Source organism: Podarcis tiliguerta (genome assembly GCF_965153285.1).
Source record: "Podarcis tiliguerta genome assembly, chromosome: 12".
NCBI classification, from domain to species: Eukaryota; Metazoa; Chordata; class Lepidosauria; order Squamata; family Lacertidae; genus Podarcis; species Podarcis tiliguerta.
In genome coordinates, this window is record NC_139545.1 from 37,858,901 (window position 1) to 37,884,896 (window position 25,996).

The 25,996-nt window shown below is 44.3% G+C and overlaps 2 long non-coding RNA genes across 2 annotated transcripts in view; one reads left to right on the forward strand and one right to left on the reverse strand.

The window, feature by feature from the left end:
* LOC310661101 overlaps nucleotides 1-3,377 on the reverse strand; it is a 31,357-nt gene extending 27,980 nt beyond the window's left edge. The window contains exons 1-2 of the long non-coding RNA XR_014503706.1: nucleotides 3,132-3,377; nucleotides 2,149-2,190 (exon numbers count right to left, since the gene is read on the reverse strand). This is a non-coding gene — a long non-coding RNA (uncharacterized lncRNA). The remainder of the gene's footprint in view (nucleotides 1-2,148; nucleotides 2,191-3,131) is intronic.
* On the forward strand, nucleotides 310-25,899 carry LOC310661130. Its single transcript, XR_014503754.1, has 3 exons — nucleotides 310-527; nucleotides 4,274-4,506; nucleotides 23,945-25,899. It is a non-coding gene; the product is annotated as an uncharacterized lncRNA (long non-coding RNA).
* Nucleotides 25,900-25,996: the final 97 nt, after the last annotated feature.

Here is a 25,996-nt window from a genome sequence, read left to right on the forward strand (position 1 = left end):
GTTGCACCGCGGCGACCACCTCCTCCGGTCAGCGGGTCTCTTCCACAAGCCGCAAACGAATTAACCCTCGACAAGTCACACACCCCGCCCGGGTCTGCGGAGCAAAATGGTTCTCCTCGTGCGTCCTCGGCTGCAAAATAGCAGCAGGAGCAGCAGCGGCAAGCGCGAGCCCGCCAGCTCCCGTTGCCATGGGAGCCGCGCGGCGGGAGTCCCTGGAGAGCCCCGCTTTCCTGCCTCAGCTTTGACCGGCGCCAGGGGGGGAAAGGAGCTGCATAGCCTTGCGCCAGAGCAGGCGAAGGAGGAGCTACCTGCAACGCTGGGCGAAATCCCACAGCGGGCAGCGCTGCGTCCGTCTGTCCTTGCCGGAAGAAGGAGTCGTCGTCTGGGGGTACCTCGAAGGCCTAACAGTTTTATGGGGCCGGAGAGCTTTCCTGGGTTGCCCGAGACCCCATCGCTGAGGTGGCGGGTGGCGTCTTGCTCCTCCTAAAATGGCCGACCTCTTTGGAATCCGCTTGCATTGATAAAAGGTCACCTGTGATTTTTAGAATTAATCTCGCAAATACCAGTGTGCCATAGCCATTAGAGCAGTGGTTTCCAACCTGTTTTTGGCCATGCCCCACTTAAAAAGGTAAAGGGCCCCCTGACCATTAGGTCCAGTCGTGGCCGACTTGGGTTGCGGCGCTCATCTCGCTTTATCGGCCGAGGGAGCCGGCGTACAGCTTCTGGTCATGTGGCCAGCATGACTAAGCCGCTTCTGGCAAACCAGAGCAGCGCACGGAAACGCCGTTTACCTTACCGCCTGAGCGGTACCTATTTATCTACTTGCACTTTGACGTGCTTTCAAACTGCTAGGTTGGCAGGAGCAGGGACCGAGCAACGGGAGCTCATCCCGTCGCGGGGATTCGAACCGCTGACCTTCTGATTGGCTAGTCCTAGGCTCTGTGGTTTAACCCACAGCGCCACCCGGGTCCCTATGCCCCACTTAAGCATCTCTAAAATCCTGATGCCCCCCCCCCCGCTCCCGTGACATATAATTAATATTCAAAAAGTGAACTCCTATTCATGTGAAGGAAGCCTAAAAGGCCATTAACTTGGTCTAACTCTTTCTCAAATTGCCCCCCTTAAAAATCAAATTGCCCCCCTGTAGGGCACGTGCCCCACCTTGGGAACTACGGGGTTAGAGTGTTGGACTATGACCTGGGAGACCTGGGTTTGAATCCCCACTAGGCCATGGAGCTCACCGTCACTGCCTCTCAGCCTAGCCTACCTCTCAGGGTTGTTGTGAGGATTAAATGAGGGCAAGGAGAACAACATGCACCACCCTGAGCTCCTTGGAGAAGCTCCTGTGATTCAGGATAAGTGGGTGGCACCAGAATCTGCTCTCTAGGAACACACACTCTTGGGCCAAGGGTTCGGTGCTTGTTTGAACACAACATGGTGTTTGGGCTTCAAAAGGAAGCTCTGGCATTATTCACCTTGGCCTTTCCCCCTCTGAAACCTTGCATGGTTTGCTGGGAATACATTTCAACAATCGGGATTCATCCTGTGGCTATGTAGCTTAAGTTACACACAAAGGGGAGGTGGGGGAGAAAAACTTCACACGTTTTGTTTCTAAGATTCAAATCAGTGATGGCGAACCTGTGGCCCAGACCATTGGCCATGCTGGCTGGGGCTGATGGACAGGGAGGGGCAGACTTTGGTAATACGGTTCCTGAGCGAGGACGAAGTTTGCCCTAGCAATACCTCTTAGTTTCACAGTTACAGGTAGGTAGCCGTGTTGGTCTGCTGTAGTCGAAACAAAATTTAAAAATCCTTCCAGTAACACCTAAGGTACTACTGGAAGGAATTTTAAAATCTTATTTTCACATTAATTCCTTTGGGAATTACAGTTTTTTTAATGGATCTTCTCAGTAGGTATCTGTATAAATATAGGTGTTCTTATTTTGCACCCCCTCAGCTTGGCACATTGTGCAGGGGAATTGTCTGCACCATACTAAATCTGGCACCGTGGTGAAGGCCGCAGTCCAACAACATCTGGAGGGCCACAGGCTCCCCGTCCCCAATTTAAATGATGACCAGCTTGCAAGCTGCCCCTTGCTTTGAAAAGCTTTAGAAGAAACAGATGTGCAGTGTAGAAACTGAGCTTACCTTGAGTCAGGATGGCTTGCGCTGATGCATCTCATAAGCCGCCTAGCCAGAAAATAAGAGTGCAAAATGTACTGTAGGAAGAGAAGCCTTTCTCTTGCTCTTATTTCACTTGTTCTCCTGCATATGCCAATCTAACAGTACATACCATACTGACTCCCTCCGTGATTCCACCTTTTCACATATGCAAGTAATCAACTTGATTACTCAGGACTTGAGAACTTGCAGCTGACCGTGCGCGATTTGTGGCTCATTAATAGACACAACTTGTCACTTGATGCTGCGGTTATCAAGTGATGAATACACAGGTGTGAACCAACTTTGCACTAGTATATCTAACAAACCCCAAACACTTATTTTTTAAAACAAATAAATAAATAATATTCATATTTAATTCAGTTATATGACTTTTAACATATTAGATGGTTTTTTAAAGGTTATACCTGGTTGTACCCTTAGGTCAACCTTTCTCAGCCTGGTGCCCTCCAGATGTTTTGGACTACAATTCCCATCAGCCCCCAGTCAGCAAGGCCAATGATAGGAGCTGTAGTGCAGACCATGTGGAGGGCACCAGGATATGTTGCTGTAGCCAACATGGTGCCTTCCATATATTATTAGACTACAACTCCCATCACCCCTGATCATTGTGTCAACTGGCTGGGGATGGTGAGAATTGTAGTCCCTTCAACAACAGCCCAGGGTTGAAGACCAAATGTCTAGATGTTGTTGAACTACAATTCCCATCATCCATGACCGTTAAGCTATACTGTGGCTGATGAGAGCTGGAATCCAATAGCTTCTGGAGCGCCACAGGTGCCCCCCTCCCCCCTCCCCCATTTTTTTAAATGGAAATGCTGGGAAGAATTACAAATCTGACTTGCTTTTGGCTGTGACCCCATCCTCTCTTTCTCATAGGTACACACATATTTTAAGAAGCTGGCCTAAAGCCAAACTCCCTTCTAAGATACTGCAGTATAAGTTGCTACCTTATTTCACAAATTGTATTTGGAGGTAGAGTTTAAGGTCTCTCTGAGGGACAAATCCAGGATCTCCCAGATATTACTTTCCCCCATTGCTAACTCCTGCTGCAGTCATTCTGTGAGGTGCTGATGAAACAGCGTATGAAGTAATAAAGAAGACAGGGTACCAGCGTTCTATCCCTGTTTTGTCCTAGCAGTCCATGCAATTGAGAGGCTGCTGTTTCGCCCCCGGTGGGGCCAGTTTGTTAGGGTTGGCGGATAGCACACTTCCTGAGCACAGTTTTCTGGACTTCTCCAGTTGTCTTGTGCCATCAGTGCGTCTACTAGTGCTAACTGATAAGAATCCAAACGGAATCTTAGCAGAATCAACATAATACAGTGGTATCTCAGGTTACATACGCTTCAGGTTACAGACTCCGCTAACCCAGAAATAGTACCTCGGGCTAAGAACTTTGCTTCAGGATGAGAACAGAAATCGTGCTCTGGTGGCGCGGCAGCAGCAGGAGGCCCCATTAGCTTCAGGTGGTGCTTCAGGTTAAGAACAGTTTCAGGTTTCAGGTTAAGTACAGACCTCCGGAATGAATTAAGTACTTAACCCGAGGTACCACTGTACAGTTCTAGGTGTTCAACTGAATACAAAGTAAATATAAATTCTCCCACTACAAACAAAGAATCAATTTTGATGCAAAAGTTCCTAATTATGTACTTACATATCTTTGAAGAGACAATTTCTTGGCTTAAGCATACAAGACTGAATAGCAAGGTAGCCCTGTTTGATTACAGATATATATATAGATAGATAGATAGATAGATAGATATAGATAGATAGATAGATAGATAGATAGATATATGTATGTATGTATAATGTATACACACATTCTCTCATTATAGGCTTTTCAATAGGTGTTTTACATTAGTAGAGAGGTGAGGTGGTGGAGTAGAGGATAGACATGATACTATTAGTACTTACATCTCATACATTTCACATCCAGACACACATTTCAATACCCATTGCTGTAATTAAATGAAAACTGAAAGATCAAATTCGGAATTTAATCCTACTGGCTGTAATGTTTTAAATAAAAATATTAATCGTGCTTCTTGTTGTTTTAATATTTTCTTGATGTCCTGTTTGATATATTTTCTAGGAACGAATTGGCTCCTTGTCATAGGACCTCCCTGCAAACAGATCAGAACAAACGCTCAATAAAGGCTAGATACAATCTTAATTGCGTAAATGTCCTGCAAGCAAGTCAGGAGGAATCCTCAGTAAACAGAAGGAGTCCTAAGAAGGGAGAGCAAGTGTGGCCTTGGAAGTTTCCCGTCAACACCACCTAGACAGATGAGCAGGCACACAGATTCACAGCTGTCCTCACTGTGGGTAAGATGTGTTTCTTTTGAAATCATAGCAGTTCTTTCTAAGTTTCTGTGTCTCTGTGTGTGACGCACATGCACATTCTATGCAAATTATTTCCTTTTGATTATGCATTTCCTCTTTTTTAAAAGCGATTCATAAGTAGTGATCCTATGAGTTTGCTGTAAGAGCTGTAATCAGTTTGGGTCATAAATAAATTAGACACACAATAAATGTGTTAGTCTTTAAAATGACTGAAGACTCTGTTCAACAGGAAAACAATCTCCCTTGGGAGGTGGTGGACTCTCCTTCCATGGCGGTTTTTAAGCATAGCTTGGATTGCCATCTGTCATGGATGCTTTAGCTGAGATTCCTGCATTGCCGGGGATGGACTAGATGACCCTTGGAGGCCCTTCCATCCCTACAATTCTAGGATTCTATTACTTTTATTGGTTGCTGTGTTGCTCTAGCATTGCTTTAAAGCACTGGTAAAATTTTGTCCATAGATTACATAATAGCCCATTATTCTATGTAAATCATAATTAAAAGAGTGGCTGGAAGTGCCTTGGGACATTTCGATCCTGTTGTCAGCCGCAATCCCTTTTGAGTAGCTTGTGAAAAGAGGCACAAGCTCTTAGAACAGAAACCACCAAAAAGAGCTTATTCAAGGAATTGACCTAATTGCAATAAAAATCATAATGCGAAGCTCTGCACAGTTGTTTGCAGAATCAGATTCTGTTGGTTAAAAATACAAAATCAGATAAAATTGTATTTACCATTCACATTTAGCTTAGTTATGTTGACCATTAAAATTGCCAATTTGCTCACAATCTAGTGTAAATTTGACCGCGGCACTGAAACATTTGTTCAAGAGATTAAATGCTTACCTTGTCTTATACAATTCTGTGAAAGGCAAAATACGGTGATGAAATTAGCTATACATAAAGAAAGCTGCCGAGTTTCTGTTTCTTTATGGATTACGCGCAAGGAACTTTTGGGGAAGTGTCCAGTTCTTCTAAATGCTAATATAATTGTTCACTTTCAGAAGGAAATTGGCAGTGAATAAATTGTTTTAAGGCTGTCACGTGTGATTTTCCTCCATGGAGGAAATTATACTAGCAGCTGAAAGAATAAACTGTTAAAATAAAAACACAGCACCATTAGTGTGCATATCCCATAATATACCGTTTTACTTGAAGCACTGATCATATGCTAGGCTATTTTAATTTCCTCGCCTCCAGATTTGCCATAGAAGCGCTAGAAAACTTTATGGCTTGGTAAACCAAATTCACAAGGTTATATGCCACTCCAGTCTCTGATCGAGTGTCCCCATGAGTTGGCAGCACCTACCCAGGGTTTGTGTTTCCTTCAGATATTAGGTGCAGTGGAGACTGTAGTGTCTTTATGGAATATCATTTATTTACACATATATACAACCTGAGTCTACAGTGGAAGGATTTCCAGCATTCACTTCTCAAGATGATTCTTTGCTCCTCTCTTCGGAGCAGTAGGATTAGGTCTACAGACAGAAGAACCAACCATACCGCCTGTCCCTTTGTTACAGCTTGCTCTAGCCAGCCTGCCAAGAGTTCTGTCGGCCCCACTTCTCCCTCGCCTTTCAATCTACTTGCAAAACACCACGATTTCCCTTCATCCTCTGTAGTCCAAACTGAAACCCAAAAGCCTTTCTTTTCGCCACCCACTAACACACACAGCTGGAGTTGGAGCCCCTCTGTGAGAGAGCTAGTTCATGACATCCTCCCTGTCTGGCAGTCTTGTCCTCTGGTGGTTTCACTGGCCCTCCGATGGTTTCACTGGCCTTCTTTGTCCCCTGTTAATGACTATGCCAAGCTGGTCTGGGTTGTTAGCATAATGTAAATCCAGGGGTTTTCAGTATTTGGCACAGATTACTCAAATGTTAGTTAATTCTAATGTTTACTAAATCCAGGAATTATGGGGAGTCTGTCCTCACACTCAAACTCATAGCAGTAGGATGATGAAGACAGCATTTTTAGAAGCAAATTCTGAAAAAAGAATGCACTTGTATCTGATTGGTGACTCCTGCAAATGCCTTTTTGGTGTGGCTGTGACTTGTAATTGCCTCTCGCCTGATGTCATATTATTACATCAAGTTTAGGGCAGTGTGTGTGGTTTGGCCAAAACAGCCTCTTTGGCCAAGTGGAGGCCTGGTGGATTTAATTAAGCCATGGGCTGGAGCTTCTTGAGAGTTGTTGTGCTTGGTTCCTGTAGGAATCTGGTTGGCCACTGTAAGAACAGGATGCTGGACTGGACGGACAACTGACCTGATCCATCAGGCTCATCTTATGTTGCCAGCTACTAGTATATGTGGTAGAAATTTCTCTCAGTGTAAACCTTTGGGTTCCAGTTGTTTGGCCTAATATCATACATAACCCACCACTCCAGAATTTCAATTTGTTCATTGTCTTTATTTCCAGATAATCAAAACCAAACTTTTGCTTAAAACATTTAGTAATCTTCATGCTTGCAGCAGCACAAAATTGGACATTGGTATCTGGCTGCAGGGTTAGTGATTGAATCAGCAATATTTGGCAGATTGTAGTAGCTGAAACAAGGGACGCGGGTGGCGCTGTGGGTTAAAGCCTCAGCGCCTAGGGCTTGCTGATCGAAAGGTCGGCGGTTCGAATCCCCGCGGCGGGGTGCGCTCCCGTTGTTCGGTCCCAGCGTCTGCCAACCTAGCAGTTCGAAAGCACTCTCGGGTGCAAGTAGATAAATAGGGACCGCTTACTAGCGGGAAGGTAAACGGCGTTTCCGTGTGCGGATCTGGCTCGCCAGAGCAGCGTTGTCACGCTGGCCACGTGACCCGGAAGTGTCTTCGGACAGCGCCAGCCCCCGGCCTCTTTCAGTGAGATGGGCGCACAACCCTAGAGTCTGTCAAGACTGGCCCGTATGGGCAGGGTACCTTTACCTTTACCTTTTAGTAGCTGAAACAGAGACAGTTTCCTGGATTCAGAGTTTCCATTCATCACAAATATGAATGGTGGGTCAACCAGACATCAGCCATTGATTTCATACACTTCCTTATGGTACATGCACAAGGTTGACTGTACTGGTGACAAACTGCTGTTCCTTTATGAATCTATGTTTTTATATTCAAAACTTATTTTTTTAAAAAGGTGTGTGGGCCCCAGGTGGGTGGAGGGCAGGGGGAGGGGGGAGAGAAGGTTCCTGTACCTTTAATAGTTGCATAGTTCCCACCCATGTGCCTTGTTTTGCACCTGTGGAAAATCCCTCTTATGCACAGCTGCTAAGATGCAGGAGCCCTGCCTTCCTGTGCATCTGGTCAGCCTACCTTGTAGTAGTGCTCAGGTCCTTGGGGAGGTAAGTGTGAGAGTGTGTGTTTCAGGAGTGAGGGGAAGAAAAAAAGGGGGTTGCTTGTCCAATACTTGTCTTCTCTGGCTGTATAATAGATATTTACAGTACTATCCTATGAATTTTTACTCACGTCCCATTGTGTTCGCTGGAGCTTATTGCCCAATAAACATGTTTAGAATTGTTACCTTTTGAATGGAAGGCTGCCTGAGCAGGATTTTTGTTGGGGGGGCGGGGAGAAGGCTTTTTTAAGGGGGTAGGCTTTTGTTGGGGAGGAGGGGCAGAACCTCAGATTTGTCTTGATTCTTATTGATGTTATATTCTCCTCTGGCCCCGCCCATGTGCCTGAGTATATTATAATTAAATAAGAATGGGGGCATGCAGTTCTGGAAATTATAAAGGCATATCCTCCTCCTAATTTCTCCCTTGCTCTAGGATATTTATTATAAGACATCAGGGTCTTAAGTAGGTTAGTTCTCTCTCTTTCCCTGCCCTCCACTTTTCTTTTCAGCCTTTGACACCCAAACACTCAGTGTCTCAAATAGGCACAAAGTTGGATTAGTAAATTCACACTCTTCCTGACCTCTGGTTCCTTAGACCTTGCCCCTCCCTACTCCACTCTGCAGGCTCATCTGCCATTAACATATTGTCACCAGCTGGCTTTAAAAGATGATTGGACAAATTCATGGAGGCTGTCAGTGCCTGCTAGTTATGATGGCTGTGCTCTGCCTTTGCAGCTGCAGACAGTAATACTTCTGAACAGCAGTTGCTGGGGATCTATGGAGGGGAGAGAGCTCTTCTGCTGGCTTGCAGGCTTCCCAGAGGCATCTGGTGGCTACTGTGAGAACAGGATGTTGGACTAGTTAGGTTCATATTATATAAGTTTTCAGGTTCCCTTTAGGCAATTTTGTTTTCCATCTTATTCACAAACTTAAGCACTTCTGTGAGTATGCAGAAGTCACTACCTTGTTTTGGGGTGCTTCCAATTTTGTTCCAATTTGATAGGCACTCAACCACATATTAGAGGGGTATTACATGATCTCATGTGGTTTTAATTTAATAACAAAAATGGCACTGAAAATTCAACTGAAATGAAGTCCCATAATTTTCTATTTCAATAGAACTCTCTTTTATGCACACAATGTTGTATTGTTTTAATTCAAAATATTATTTGCACAATCTCAGTTTGTAAAGACTGGAGCAGCAAAGAAGCTTCAGCATCAGGAGATATTTTGGAACCTGAAGTAGCCTCTAAATTCTCATGAAAATCAATGCAGTTACAATGGGATATTATTTGATCACTTTGAAAGTGCAGTGCTGCCATCAGGAAGATGAGTTATTGTTTGTCCCTGTGGCCTGCCGTTTCCAAATCTGTTCCTTGATTTTCTGTTTCATAGAGGATGTACAAATGATTGCATCATGTTGATTAAATGCCAGATTAATCTGTGTTTCATATATTTAATATAGCTGAAAAGGCATGAAGCTGATAAAATACTGGATATATTTGTGTCCTCCGTACAACATATTTTAAATCAGGGATTGGATTTGTCAGCTGCAGAGTTTTGCAGCGGGAGTGTTTATCCGGATCTAGATCTGAAGGCATGGGCTTTTGTCCAGCTTCTCTGTTAAGCATTTCTGTTGATGATATTTCATTGTCTTGAGTGTTTGGGGGCAGGTTTTTGTTGTTTGCCCAAATCTGTGGATGAAGTGTTGAACAAAAAGGAAGCAGCGGCAAAAAACAAAGCGCATCTTGATGGAGAACTGTGTTTGAACTCCCACAACTTCCGGTGTTTAGCCTATTAAAGGACTATTTAAGTCCTGGCAAACAGCTCATCATGTTTTATATTCTCTTGGATAGAGAATTCTTCTCCCTGGAGTCTAGTTTTCTATGTGCACTTAATCCCTCCCCCCCCCAGTATGGCAATTCCACCCCATCTAATGTCAAATTGTATGTCTTGGTGACTGTCTGTGGGCCATACCATTTGAGATAGTAGAGGGAATGTTGTCTGATTGAACACGACCCATACTTTTTAAAAAATGAAAATAAAATCTCCCCCCACATCACAAACTAAATGCCAGGGAGAAGGTATGACATACGGATCTTCTATGTATAGGACGCTTCCTTTCAAGAGTGGGGACTTATTTAAACGTGCAGTCTTCCACTTGCAGTACTAAGTAAAGATAACTTGTATTATTTGCAGTATCTGTATTACCAAGTGATGATAACCTGCATTTCTGTTCGCCTGAACCAATCCCAGAGGCTCTTTCAGGTGCCACTTTCATTTTGGCACCTACAGCAATAGAAAAGAGGCCAAGTTCCCAAAAGGCTTACATTTTCTCTCTGCAGTGTCACATAATCAGCAGAGCAGAAGGCTGAGCAAGGTTTTATAAGGAGCTGGGTCCAGCATTCATGAGGGATGGGAAATAAAATTGATTCAGTTTGCCTTTAAAATTAAACCTACCTACATAATTTGCACTTTCCAAAACAATATACAATGCAAAAACACAGCCATCCTTTGAAATTTTTGCTTTAATTTTGCAATGCAGTTCTCCGGCAAGTCATGTGTACAAAAATTTTAATACTGGGGTTAAACTGTACATGTAATGTGTATGTATTGGGGCTTATCAGCACTTCCTTTTGCCCTGCCACTTTCCCCCAGGAGAACCCACGGTTTAGTACTGAATCGGAACAAATGGCAATGGGTTTTCCTTGGATTGCCATTTGTTCCGATTAAGCACTAAAGAGTGGGGTTTCCAGTGGTGGGGCAAAGGGAAAACTGCTTGGATCCCAGGCATAGGACAAGCAGGAATGTGGACGAGCCCTTAGTGAAAACAGCATACAAAAATGCATTCGATTTGGGAAAATTGCTTTGCAAAAATATATATATTAGGAGAAATTCATACTAAAATGCCGATGAATTTCCCAGACAACTTATTATTTTTTAATTGCTAAACTGATGTGGAAATGGGGAGAACTGAACTTTATAGATTGGAAAAATGAGAAGATGAGAGGAATGGAAATTGTGAGAATGTTCCCAGTCCTGAGTTTATTTTCCAGCTGCACATATACTGCTTATTTTCTCCAGAGGGAAGCATGAGCATTAAAAAGAAAAGAAAAAGTTTATATGTAAAAAAGCACAGAACATCAAAACAAATAACTACAGAAATAATAAAGGAAGATCAGACACCTGTACTTTTGGGGTGTATTAAATCTGAGCACTCTTAATAGGCCCTAAGCATATTTGGCCTCTAGCCAAGCCACTCATCTGCAAAGTGGCAGAAGTTCCTGCTGTTTTTTATTTTATTTTTTGCTCTGGTGTGCATTTCTTGACAGGCAGGGCCCAGCTGCTGCCTCATCTGCAGCTCTTCCGCTCATGCCAGCCAAGCTAGAAGACTGGCAAACCCCTGATCTGCATTATGCCAGCCTGGAGCTAGCATAGTAATGGGGCACAGTGCCACCAGTTGGTGGCACTGGGGGGGGGGTGGCTTGGGATCCAGTGGATCCCAGCCTGGCTCAGCCCCCTGAAGACCCAATTTCCACACTTTCTGCAGGCTGTGGTGAGAATCCTGTTGGTCAGCAGAACAGGGAGCTCCACCGTGGGGGAGTGATGCCAGGACCACTTTTTAGGTGGAGCTGTTTTGGGTTGGGCAAAGAAGAACCTCCAGCCCCATTCAACTCAGTGGATTTGTGTGAGTGGGTGGATTGTAGCCTCTTTGTTTGGAGCGGTAGAAGGAGATTCCTTTAAAACAGCAAAAAGAAGAGAAGCTAGGCATTGACATTTATGGCTCCCCAAACCTGCCTCAACTGACAGTCGTGTCTTTTGCCATGACACAGGCTAGAGATCTTGCTGTATGCAATTAGATAAGGCAAATCTAAAGCCAGGCACATTTGGACTGGGTGAGATGGCTTTTGTTTCGTTTGTGACAGCATTTTCCTGGACAATGAACTGTAAGTGATAAATGCAAATGTGTCCTTTCTCCCTGGGATGGGAAGTGATCTTTATCGGACCAGAGGAAGAGAAGCGCTCGTTTCCCTGATGCCATTTGTTGCATGCTCAATTGCATATTTTAGGTCCCATGACAAAGAAATGGAGGCAATGCCATATTCACAAATATACCCCACACAAGATGTGCGTTTCCCCAATTAAAGTTAGTAAAGAAAAGTTAGCCTAAGCAGCATAACATAGTGTTTACTGGTCTAATTATTCTAAGTATTTTATAAAACAGGAAAGTAAAAGGGCACATTCCAGAAAAAACCAAAGCCCACAGTAATTTAACCATTGATTTCAATGAGATTGGACGACACCAGAAGATTTGTCTTTACTATCTGCCCTCCTGGCTCTGAGGAGAGAACCCAGAATATGTCCTTTAAAAAGCAGTAACCTTTAATATCTGTATACCATAGTTTACAGTGGTCTAGTTCTATCCCTCCGGTGTGTGTGGACAACCTTCACTGGATATTATAATGGGAAAGTGAGCCCTGAAACAGAATTCTGATTCCTAACATGTATTAAGGAAAGTTGCATGGTGTAGCTGTCTTGGGATTGCACCACTTCAGATGAAGCATGCATGATTGAATGGTTCCCAGTGTAAAAAATAAAAAGATAGAAAACTAGCAGGAAGAAGACCAGACAAGGATTGCCTGCCAAGCTAACTTACAACACAGGGAAGTATTGGGTAATGAACTCCCAACCTGCCTTCTGAAGTGGTACAGATTCTGGGGGCCAAGAAAGACCTGCAGTGCAGACATGGTCTACAAATCAGGGTAAAAAGGTAAAGGTACCCCTGACCATCAGGTCTAGTCGTGGACGACTCTGGGGTTGCGGCCCTCATCTCGCTCTATAGGCCAAGGGAGCTGGCGTTTGTCTGCAGACAGCTTCTGGGTCATGTGGCCAGCATGACTAAGCCACTTCTGGTGAAAGCAGAGCAGCGCATGGAAACGCCGTTTACCTTCCCACCAGAGTGGTACCTATTTATCTACTTGTACTTTGACGTGATTTCGAACAGCTAGGTGGGCAGGAGCTGGGACCGAACAACAGGAGCTCAGCCCGTCACAGGGATTCGAACCGCCAAATCAGGGTACCAGCAAATAAATGCCTAGACTGAAAGCCATACCAAGCTTCATCCATAGTGCAATTCCGCAAGCAACGAGGTTATTTGTGTGTTGCAGGGATTTTGCTTAAACTTTGTAGTATATACTGTTAGAGGTGGTATGTTGGAATAATTTTGCTGCTAACAATTGCAGCAAAACCTGAAGTGAGTTTGATAAAACTGGAGCCAAAAATATCCTGAGATGTACAGGTATGCAGTGGACCACATAGCTCCTTTGTGTTCCAGTTTTTATAAAGAAAACCAGATGGCAACAGCAGAAAAAAAGCAACTGATTTAACAGTCATTTACAGGATACCTTAGAGATCAAGTAATTTGTTCCAAGTGCTTTAGCAGTAAAGGAAGAAGAACAAAAGATCATTAATTGTAGGTTTCACTTGTCTGCAAAAGGACATAGATCAGCATGTGGGAAACCGCTGTATTTAAAGTTTGTTTTAGAAAATTGTTGTATGTCAATTGCAGTTTTGTAATTAGGCCCTTGTAGATGGTTTGCGGTTTTCAGTCTCATCCCCATAAAAGTCCTCTGTAGCCCAGGTCAAGAAGAGCATAGCAGTATCTTTCCTGCATGCTAGCTGACTGACGTCTTTGTAGACATTGGAACTTTGCTGGTTTACAGGACCTGAGGTGGGGTGGGGAATACAAAAAGGAAGTTATAATATGTTACAAACTTGGTGGAGACTCGGCAGATAATATTGTGGTGCGTTTGAGGATCGTGCGCAGGACAGACTTGCCTGCAGGGCAACAGAAGAGCAGAGCAAAGTCATTAGGCATGTGTATGAGAGAGACAGAGAGGCGAATGGATGTAGGCAGTCTTGGCATCATCAGTGTTGATGAAAGGAAGTTGCTAAGGAGGACAATATTTGTTTGATTCATTCCTGCCCTGGGCAACCAGCAGTAATAGATTCTCACTGCAAAGCAGGGGTGGGGAATTTTTTCCAGCTTGAGGGCCACACTTCCTTGTGGGGAACTGTCCAGTGGCTGCATGTGAGTGACAGGCAGAGCCAGAGGCAAAAATGAGTAGAACAATGGATGTGACCATTTTACCATGGTAAACACTGCGGCCAAGCAGAAGTCAGAGGTTTCTATAAACACACATTTCTCCATATTACAGTGGTACCTTGGGTTAAAGATGCTTCAGGTTACATGCGCTTCAGGTTACAGACTCCGCTAACCCAGAAATAGTACCTCGGGTTAAGAACTTTACTTCAGGATGAGAACAGAAATTGTGTGGCGGCAGCAGGAGGCCCCATTAGCTAAAGTGGTACCTCAGGTTAAGAACCGTTAAGAACGGACCTCCTGAACAAATTAAGTTCTTAACCCGAGGTACCACTGTATAACAGTTCAATGATAATAGCCCCGCCAGGTAAAATCAATTGAGGAGGGTGCAGAGGAAGGCCAGTGTCCTGAGGGCCAAAGAGCGAAAGACACACACATTCAGCCCTTGAGCTTGAGGTTACCTGTCTCTATATCCAGCAGTCCCCTTGTAGATAATGTCCTTTCAACCCCTTCAAGACTTAGGGTGCATGCCCGCTGAGGACCTGGATAGAAAGGTGGGAGATAGAAAAACACCCCCCCTTCTTTTTGGCTTGTGATGTTCTGCAGCTTACCTATGCTGCTGCAAGCCTTCCCCAGCCTAGTGCAATCCTATACTAGCAAGGGCTGATGGGAGTTGTAGTCCCAAACATCTGGAGGGCACCAGGCTGGTGAAGGCTGTGTTTCCTGACAGGAGAGGAGACAGTGTCCTAAATTCAGAGCTCACCTCATGCTTTTAGCTGGCAAATCTTGTGGACTGGCTACCCCCACAAAAAAACTAGGGGGGAAAATAGGTAAGATGAAATGCTATATGGAACTCCTTGAAAAAATCAATACAAATATAGTGCTTTAGAAGCAAGACATGAGGAGATAAACCTGGATGCTGTTTTGATGACACCGGGATAAACTCCATCAGCAATATGGAATCTCACAGAAAAGTAAGCTGAAAAGCTGTGTGATCCACACTGATGATCCTTCTATTAAAAAGGTTGCATTCAACATTTCTCCCTAAAGGCTGATCGGTACTGAGCCTTCTCCCTCTGTTGGGAGGCAAAATAAGGACTTTAAAATAAACCACACACACTGAAACTGCGCAGAGAGTATTGTGCAGGACTGTCAGCCGTGTTAGACCAAGAGAGTCAGGAAGGACTTTTCAGGACAGAGGGGTCCTAACCTCGGGTTTTCTTAACGTGTGTTTTTGTACTAGGACTCTGAATATACTCAAGACACTTACTCTGGAATTAATTTGTATTGAATGCGGTGAAATTTGCTTGACACCGAGCTCCCCCCAGGCATCCTTCTGGAACGTTTAATTGATTCAGTTGGATTACTGCCAGGTCTCTCAAATTTGTGGCGTGAAGTCTGAAAATCATGGCTGCAAACCAGAAGCCACAAGCCAAACCACTTGCATTTAAAATTAGTCTCAAATCATTTCTCAGATGGAAGTATAAGGGTCTAAGGATTTGCAGCAAGTTGGTCAGGCGTGTGAAATCCTGATCGCGGTCCCTAGTATCCCAAGCAGTCACCTTCCTTTGCATCTGGCCTCAGAAAGCTCCTGTGTAGAATTTACTGCTTGGATCAATCAAGGTAGTTAAGTTGAAGGTGGGTTAAACAGTGCCAGTCCAAGGCCACATTCACAGTATACATTTAAAGTACCATGATACCGCTACTTGGAAAAAGATGCTCCACTGGGATTTGGCACTCTTAACCTCTACTTTCACCTGCCTCAGATGAGCCTCTATGTGATTTTTGTTTGTTTGGAGCGGGTGGCAGCAAGGGAAAGGGCAGGGGCAAAGGCGAGTGTTTTGTGTGCGTTCATACGGAATGTGTGCAAATCCCTCAAGCATTTGTGAGTCTTCACTCGGAACTTCCCAGGGGTGAGCAAAGCGATGCTCATCTCTCCTGACTGACAAGCAACAGGCCCTTGTTGTCGTTGTGCTTTTAAAAGTATTATAAAATTAAATGTTACTGTATTAATATTTAATGCAATAATTGAGGCCTTCTGTTTTTATGTTTTGGCTGTTCTGCAAGGATTCCTTCCCACCCTTTGACTGCTCATCACAAGCATTCTGGCTATGGGCCTATGTAGAAAATGGTGGGAACAATTCTAAAATGTCTTTCAAAAGCACTGGGTTGATGGATAATTTATTACAAGTTTAGTGGCAGTGTTGAGTCACCGGACTGGCAGTATAACAACCCCTCCAAAGAAGCTACCATGCATATTGATTGAAGAAGCGCTTCCCAGGGTGCCTCTTACTGTTTGAATTGTTGATGCCTCTGAACTCCTCTCTCATGTTTGGCTTACAAAGATGCTAAAACAATAGGCGTGGGCTGCATGACGGGGGCAAGGCTTTTGAATACAGTGACATACACCACGTCACACATTAGTGTTCCATCTCCCAACACGGGCTGAAGGTCATAGGAGCCATACTGCCTGCCAAGGAGATGAGATGGAAAGAGGGATTCTGAGCAACGTACCATAGAAGATTGGCACTAATTACTGGTTTGAAGTGCAAACGGAATGCAAGGGAGCAGAAAGATGGCCCCATGTGGCAGAACAAACACTGACAGTCTTGACACTGCTGCTAGCGCTGACTGAAACACAATAGCTGGTAGCCATCTCCTACCAAAGCTCAATCTGTGCTGTCATACTGGGGACATCTCACTGTTGGGTAGTGGCACTGCCGCCAGTGCAAGGAGCCAGCTATTTCCTTCCTGATTGGTTTCCTGCTGTAAAATGAACCAGTTTTAAATCTGAGTCTGAGACTCAGATGATTACACAAATTAACTGCCTCTCTCTTAATTGCTGAGTAGATTGTTTATATCTATTGCAAGCAAGTGTCAGCAAAGATTGCTTTTTGGGAGGATCTCTGATGAAAGGGTATGTTTGTCGTGTGTGTGTGTGTGCGCTCTCTCTCTCTCTCTCTCTCTCTCTCTCTCTCTCTCTCTCACGGTTGTTGTTTTCTAAGCTACCAGCTTGTTTAGAGCAAGAAAACCATCTCTATTGCCTTCCTCAACTTTGTTACATAGTTAATGACTGGGTCCCCCTGCAATATGTCATTGGCATCCATCTGTCTCGGGAGACGATGGAAGAGTGTGCTGCCTTTGGAGATGAGAGTCTAACTGTTGGAAGGTTGCAGCACCTGCTGTGGCTGTAGAGACTGATATGGAGAGACATGTTTTGTTGCAGCCGGGGCAGATGAAGGGGTCCAGTTGTTCTGATGCAGATGTACCATGTGCTTCTTCCTTCTGCACTCCTTGCAGCAGTCATTCCTCCTCTGGGCACTGTTGTGGATACATCACCTGAGTGATTGTCTCCAGGCTCTTGAGGTCATCTGAAAGGGATTCCCACACAGCGGGGTTGATGTTGGCAACCTTCATGTCCTATTTCCAGACATCTCTGTAACAGAGTTGGTTTGCCAACAGACCTGGTGTCTGAAGCCATGTCCCCATAGAGCACATCCTTGCAGATCCTGCCGCCTTCCATTCTGTGTACATGATCAAGCCAGCATAAGCATCACTGAGATAGAAGTGCAAACATGCTAGGAATGTGGACTTGGGAGAACACATCTTTGTTTGAGACCCTGTCCTGCTATGTGATGCCCAAAATAGTCCTGACACATTCAGGCATCACTCCTGGCAGGTTTAAGTTGCCCACGACTCACTTCCATAAAGCAGCATGCTCAACACGCAAACCTGGTAGACCTTCATCTTGGTATTGGACATTAGAACCACATTCTCCCATACACTTTTGGAGAGGCGAGCCATTGCTGTAGCTGCCTTGCCAATACGATTTGTCTAGCTCAGCATCAATGGAAAGGTTGTTGGTTATGCTGGAATCCAGGCAGACAAAATCATCTACCACCTCAAGCATGTGGTCACCAGTGTTGATGTGTAGAGTGCTGGGGATGTTCTGACCCAGGATGTTGGCCTTTGTCAAGCTGATGGTAAGGCCAAAACCACTCCAGATGTACATTCCCCCTATACAGTGGTACCCTGGTTCTCAAATGCCTTGGTACTCAAACAACTTGCAACCCAAGCACTGCAAAGTGTTCCAGTTGCGAACTTTTTTTGGAAGCCAAACATGCTCCGCTTCCGATTTGAGTGCCAAAACTTCTGTTTGGGGTTCTATGCTTCCATTTTGAGTGCCACGCTTCCCTTTTGGGTTCCATGCTTCCATTTTGAGTGTTACGCTAAGCTCTGTTTGTTTTTGCGGTTCTTTTGTGTGTGTTACTGTGTGGAACCAAGTTCAGCTACTGACTGATTGACTGTGTGACCACAGTACTTTGTTTATTGCTTTCATTTTATGGATCAATGGTCTCATTAGATAGTAAAATTCATGTTAAACGGCTGTTTTAGGGGTTGTTTTTAAAAGTTGGGAATGGATTACTCCATTTTGCATTACTCTCAATGGGAAAGCGTGCCTTGGGTTTGGAACTCTTTGGTTTTGGACTTCCAGTTTGAGAACCAAGGTTCCACTGCACGGAATTGTTTTGCATTAATTGCAGCAAGTGAAGTTGACCTGTCAAAAGACTTGGCCTGGCTGTGTGCTTTAGTTTGTATGGTGGGAAAAGGAAGAGTTATTAACAGAACCCTTTTAACTGACTTAACAGCTCTTGGAGCAGGCCAGCCATTTGTTGTGATAGCTGTTGTTTTGGAAATGAGCGAAGCTAAGCATCCTGGCTGCTCTCCTTTTAAAGCATATCAATGGCTGGAAAAGCCTCCAGGCCTCTCTGGCTCTGCGTGCACCAGTTCAGATATATGGCTCGAGTGAACAATGGATCAAAGGCTTGGACTGCACAAAAGAGAGTGATCCAAGTTTTCAAGCCCAGACGGACCAACGGGATAGGATGTTTCACTTTAGTGAGCTTTCTCAGCAAAAGCAAATCTTTCTTGTCAAGTTATGCAAACTCCCCTTAGGTGCTCCACCCTAAATTGCCACAATAAAAGTGAAGGTTAAAGATTCGTATCAGAGTAAACTTGTGCAGAGGATGTACAGATTACAAAGCAGGAGCAACAAAAAGAAGCTGTCTCCTACTAAGCCGGGCCATTGCTCACAGGAACGCAGGAATAGCCTGCAGGATCAGGAGCAATGGCCCAGCATCCCCTTCTCACAGTGGCCAACCAGATGCCTCAATGGGAAACCAGGAAGCAGGATTAAAGCACAATCGCACTCTCCACTCCTGTGGCTTCCAGCAACTGGTATTCAGAAGCATTGCTGCCTCCAATTGTGTCGGCTGAGCATAGCCATTGTGGCTGACAGCCTGGCTCAGTATTACCGTATTTTTCACTCCATAAGACGCACCTTTATCCTCCAAAAAAGTAAGGGGAAATGTCTGTGCATCTTATGGAGCGAATGTGTGGTCGATCACTGGCTCCCTTTCCGGCCCCGCCCCCTTGCCCAGGCCTCCATTGTTGAATGTTCTGCAGAAGGAGGCTGTTTCCCCAGCAACATGTGACTGGCTGATTAGATTATCTGTCTTGAAACTGTAGAAAGGGCTCCCTTTCCTTTCCTAAAGAAGTTGTAGAACTGTGAGTTGAATCCCATAAAAACAGGATTTTTTCCCCTTTGCAAAGTAAGCTCAACAACTTTGAGCTGATCCTCAAAAAAGGGACTTTTCCCCTTTGCAAAAGAAGCTGCATAACTGTGAGCTGATCCCTCCCAAAATGGGGCTTTCCCCATTTCCTCCTCTAAAAACTAGGTGCGTCTTATGGAGCGAAAACTACGGTAGTTTACCTAGAGCAGTATTATTCACTGTAGGCTTTCCGGTCCCCTTCACCAGGTGCTGGAGTACAATTCCCACCAGCCATGCTGGGTTACTTTTCAGCTTCTAAAGCAGAGGTTTTCCTCATTACCTACTAATTGACCCTTATAAGGGGAGGTGCCAGGCATTGAACCCCAGGACCATCGCCTTATAAGGCATGCGTTCTACCACTGAGTCATAGTCCACCCATCAGGTCTCATTTGGGTAAGAAGCACAAGAACATTGTCAGTTGAAATCGCTTCCTTTGCAGCTCAGTGCCAGCGTTGTTTGGGGAAGAAGTGCAGTCTTGAGGTTTCGCTCTTCAACTGGAGTCCAGCATCAGAGTTCCGTTTCGCCCCCTCCCCCCGCCCCCAGATCTCTTTTGTCTTTCCCAGAGCATCTGTGGCTGTGGCAGTCAGGTTTAGCAAGTTACCACAGTACTCAGGGTTGTAACATGCTAAGGTTTACTTTAAAAGTGCTCCGTAAACCTCTTTCAGAAGTGGGTGGGTGAATAAGCAAGTAATGGAACAGTAGAAGAGATTAAATGTTTGTTCTCAGTGGGATATCTTCCCAACACTGTAAAAAAATACACTAATGGGATTTGTGGGGTGGTGAAGAGGGGACTCAAAAGGACTTTGAGGAAAAATAATGCATTAAAATTAAAGTAGTAAAAAAAGCAAAAAATAAAGTAAAATAAAATACAGCAGTATATTCCCTTTCCTTAAGCGCTGCAATCAAATCACCGAGTCAATTTGGGACATTTAGTTCAGTATTGTCATCACAGACTGGCAGCTGCTGTCCAGGGTTCCACAGCTCTTTCCTAGCTATGTCTGATTATGCCAAAGGATCTAGCCTGGAGCCTTTCCCCAATTTGTCGTCCTCAGTCCTTTTTTGGGGGGGGGGGGCACAGGACAGAGATGCTCCTATGGCTTATCAAACCACTGCTCCCTCTAGCCTACAAAATGCCATCCTTGGCTTCTAGGGCAAAAGCTATTTCCCAGCCCTGCCATGACCAGGGCCCCTTGAAGCTGGAACTGTAAAGGATTGAACACGGGACCCTTCTACATGTACAGAAGGCATTGTGCCCTTGGGCCACGACCTTTCCCCTAAAGTAACTGTGACCTAAATTTGTCCGTCAGGACAATGCACGGTGAGAACATCTATTCATGGAATAATTTTGGCCCGGTATCTGTGGCGTAAGAGACATAAGCATTGCCTGCAAACGGGTAAGAGGCATCTCCTAGGAATACATAGGCAGGCGTGAGTAGCTGTCTGTCTGCAATTTGTTGCAGTCCTGACAGGGTCTGTTTTATGTCTTATCATTTGGGTGGCAGAAGCAAATGTGTTACCCAACCAACTCTGCATTTCATCAACTTCAGTATCCTGTTTCTGACAATGGTAGCTTACCCCCAAGAAGCTGATGTCTAACCCTTTTTTTAATTCTCCAATGCTTTTTTTATATATAGTTTTAAAAATGCTTTAACCTGCTGCTTTTAACTGCTGATCGTACTTGTTTTGAGTTAGGTCTGATTTTGTAAGGATCTGGGCTAATTTTGATTTGTGTTTCTTTCTGATGAGAGCTTCTTTGGAAACCATTTGATTGAAAGGCGCAGTATCTACATGCATGAAACCAAAACAAACCTTTATTTCACAGCACTGTTGAAGTCCAGCTGACAAGAGCCAGTGTACTCCTCCAGATCTTTTACTTTACAAGGGTGGGGGAAATACTCGTAGTAGTGCTTCTATGCTAATCTAAGCTGCGAACACACTTGGAACGTATTGCCTGTGGTTCTGGCCATCTGGCCTCAAAAGGATTCTGTAGAGCTGGGGACAGAGCAACTCCCCTTAAGAAGAGTTTGGATTTGATATCCCGCTTTATCACTACCCTAAGGAGTCTCAAAGCGGCTAACATTCTCCTTTCTCTTCCTCCCCCACAACAAACACTCTGTGAGGTGAGTGGGGCTGAGAGACTTCAGAGAAGTGTGACTAGCCCAAGGTCACCTAGCAGCTGCATGTGTTGGAGCGGGGAATCAAACCCAGTTCACCAGATTACGAGTCAACTGCTCTTAACCACTACACCACACTGGCTCTCAAGGAAAGGTTCCTCTCTTAAGGAAAAGTTGCTGCGCTTGGGACTTTTTAGTTTAGAGATAAGGCAAGTAAGAGATGGCATCTGGGACAGCTCAGTCAGTAGAGCACGAGACTCTTAACCTCAGGGTCATGGGTTCAATTCCCATGTTTGGCAAAAGATCCCCACATTGCAGGGATGTGTGGATTAGATGGTCCTTTCCAAATCTACAGTTCTATGATTCTGTGAAGTCTGTAGTTATGGAACTCACTTCCACAAGAGACAGTGATGGCCACCAACTTCAGTGGCTTTAAAAGAGAATTAGACAAATACACGGAGGACGAGCCCATCAACAGCTGTTAGCCACAGTGGCATCATGCAGGGAATCACAGGTGGACCGAGTGCTGTTGTGCTCATGTCCAGCTTGCAGGCTTCACACAGGCACCTGGTTGGCCACTGTTAACAACAGGATGCCGGACTGGCTGGGTCACTGGCCCGACTGCACAGCCTCCTGCACGTTCTTATGGGCAGGCTAGTATGGGAAAATGTAGGCATTGTGCTTCACTTTTCTAAACATATAAACATTTACAGGCTGCGGCGCTCAAGTGCCAGCTGCTCATTTAGATCATTGCATGATTAGCCATGACTTCTTGCCACAGCATCCCACTACTTTGCAAACTTTTTAAGTTGTGAGTTTTAAAATAAGATTTCCTTCTCTCGAGTGTCGTACTCCATCTGTCGGATACTGAAGAAGCATGTCTCTGCAGTTTTAGCCATTTATGTTTGTTACACTTGGCAGCTTCTGTGTGATTCCCACTGGGTTTCCCACCCAGGCAAACATACAGGGGCTGGGCCTACTTAGCTCCAGAAGCAGAATGGCATCAATGCAGCACCACCACCATCTTTGCAGGTTTAATGTCTGCGTAGCCAGAAAGTAATGCCCCCACTCCTCTCTCTGCAAAGCAGCAATACAATGCGTCCAGCTACTATGACCATAAAGCTCTTCTCTAGCTGGCCTGATGGGTGGAGGACTCCATATTACAGTTGAAGGTCTTCTCTTAAGCTTCTCTTTAGGAACTTGCAGTGGGGATCAAGTTTGTCCCCCCCCCCCCTTATGTCATTCCACAGAAGTGTTACGAAACAAATCTAGATGTCAAGATCAAATTTAATAAAAAGCAGCCTTCTGGTTTTGAGATTAACATGTTTGCCAATTAAAACCACCCAAAATAAAACGGCAGAAACGACTGAACACGTGGTAGAGACGAAAGAAAAGAGGACAAGGGGTTTTCCTAGCAAATCAAAGTGCTTTATTTTATAAAGCCTTACTCATGTCTGGAATGTGCTTCTAGAACTAGGAGGTACAAAGTGAGTTGTCCTCACCCTCTCTGAGCAGTTTAACAGTAATGAGTGACAAAGACTGTTACGGGGGGGGGGGGGGGAGATGTAATTAACTCTAAAAAAAAGAGCATATGTTAATTGGCCACAATAGAATATTTACTCTTTTATTGTAACATGTACCTCCTATCAGTGCCCTCCTATTAGTTCCTTTACATTCTCACCATACCTTAGAAACCACTGTTTATCATATGAAAAAAAACATTCATGTCGTGCCAGAGGAAGTGTGGATGTATGAAGAAAGAAAGAAATCAAGCCAAGCCACAATTATCAATTATCAATACATAAAATGCACGATTGTTCGCATACTAGCACAAAACGTTTAGCATCACTAGAAGGGACAAGGCAAAAGCATTCAGGATAGCCTTGTATCCTGGAGATGGGCTACTGGGCCAACATGGTGGGGTGGGTATGAGAAAAACCTGACCTATACTTCTCATAGACATGCTTCTGCCTGCTAGGAGTGAGACATGGGTCTGCTGTGACTTCTAATAAGCCTGTTACCTTGTCAGATAACTAACCGTGGCAGAATTGTGGACCACTGCATTCCCTTAGGAAGGGAGTTAAGCTCCCATTGCCCATGAAGACTTCAAGCACCAGGGTAGATAAACTCTAAGCTTTATTTAGGCTCCTCAGTCCCTTACCAGCATTTTGAATAAAACTTGCAGACAGGTCAACATATTTGATAACATGGCATTCTACCATATAGATGTAACTAATCACATACGGAATATAACCCTTGCATTTGGATTTCTGTCCAAAACAGGCATAAAAAGGACTGGGCCATCCTTAGGAGTTGCATGCAGCCCTGTGTATCTTCTCAGGTGATCCTGAAATCCTGAACGCCTTTGCCGCAGGAAGAACTCTAGGATTGGTAAGTCTTGCAATAAGCTTTTTTTTGTCTGTCTATAACGGTGTGTTAAGATAGGTCTGGAGGACAGAGTGTGCTACTGCAGCAAATACTGGTTTGCATCTTTAAGACTACTGAGAGATAGAATAGCAAAGTATGGTATTTGCAAAAATACTGTGTGAGCAGAGACAGAAACATGGGAACCAGTGTAAATGCAGGACTCCCAACTATAGGCACCATAAGGCAAAAAACAGACGAGCTGAAGCTGTAGAGACCAAAGTCAATTTATGTGCTGTGTTTGCACAAAGAAGTACGCAGAGAGAGCTTGGGGTGTGGTGGTGGAAGAGAGGTTTTGTATTCAACTTTCACTGTTCTTAGCATTTTCCTCCATCCTATGCCCAGATGCCAGATGGGCAAAATATTTATCTTTGAGTACGGGAGCAGATAACATCTTGCCCAAGTAGAGACTGAACAAGGAGAAGAGGAACTTCAAGAAGGGAAATTGGTTGTGCATTTTATGTAAATAATTATGGACTAACCAGACAGCACTAAGATTGCAACCTAGTTTCAGAAGGTACATTATTTCTGGCAGAAAGTCAAGAGCTCTGCTCATGGTGAGAATAGTGAATGGCAAAGTTACAATCCTGCTTGTTACAGCAATGGGTTGGAAATAAAGGAGTGCATTTTGGACTATAGCTGCTATCAGACCCATTCAGGGATAATGGGAATTATAACCAGTGCTTTTTTTTGTAGAAAAAAAGGTGCCAATACTCACCATGAAGTTGTTAAAGTGCCACACTTTTAACATTTGGGAGAAAAAGTACTGGCACAGTCGTACCTTGGTTGTCACACACCTTGGTACTTGTACATTTTGGCTCCTGAACGATCGAAACCCAGAAGTGTTCCAGTTTTTGAACTTTCTTTGGAAGTCAAACGTACGATGCGGCTTCCGCTATTGTTTCCGGCGCGCCTGCACAATCAGAAGCTGTGCCTTGGTTCCCAAATGTTTCAGAAGTTGAACGGACTTCCGGAATGCATTCTGTTCGAAAACCAAGGTACGACTGTACTGTGTACCCTTAAGTACCTCCAGAAAAAGCACTGGTTATAAACCAAACACCTGGAGAACATCTGGATGGAGAAGGCTAGTCTACGGAGAATCCAGCTGTGCCACAGATGAGGTTAAGCAAGAAATACTGGTGCAACCTATCAATGAGACTAGGAACCATTATTATAGAAAGAGGCACTTGGTAGATCAAGAACATGTTTTGAGAGTGTCAGGGTAACAATGTCTAAAGAAACCAGTGTATAGATATAGAAATGGTGGAGTCAGTCCAAGATACAACCTTTACCCATAAACAGACATTGACCTAGAACTGATTTTTCAGTTAGATGGAATGTACAAAATACTCATTTAAAATTGTATTTTAAATCTGTATTTAAAATTGGCGAAAATTAAGCAAGAGGGAGAAGTGGGTAAGTTGTAGAAAATGGCAGAAAGACAAAGCAAGGAAGAGGCATGAGATGAGACCAAGATGCTCATGATTTGACCAGCAGGGGAAAAAGAAACAAAAAGATACAAAGCTTTGTGAATATGAATCGGTAAAAAAAAAAAAAAAGGAAATACACTGGCCTGTTTCACACATGATGGTAAGCCAAATTATGACTAACTGGGAGCACACAAAGATGCTGGGCCTGAGAGAGGAGCTCACACCTACTTTGCTCCTTTCTCCGTCCTTTCAGCACAGTGTGGCACAGAAGGAAACAGATACTTTTGGCTTCGTGTGACATTCAGAGACTCCAGACCACATTGGATGATCTCTAACCATAGACAACCTGTGACTATAGGCCATGGTTAAGGAAGAGATACCGTATTTTTCTCTCTATAAGACGCACCTAGTTTTTGGAAGAGGAAAACAAGAAAAAAATATTCTGAACCTCAGAAGCCAGAACAGCAAGAGGGATTGCTGT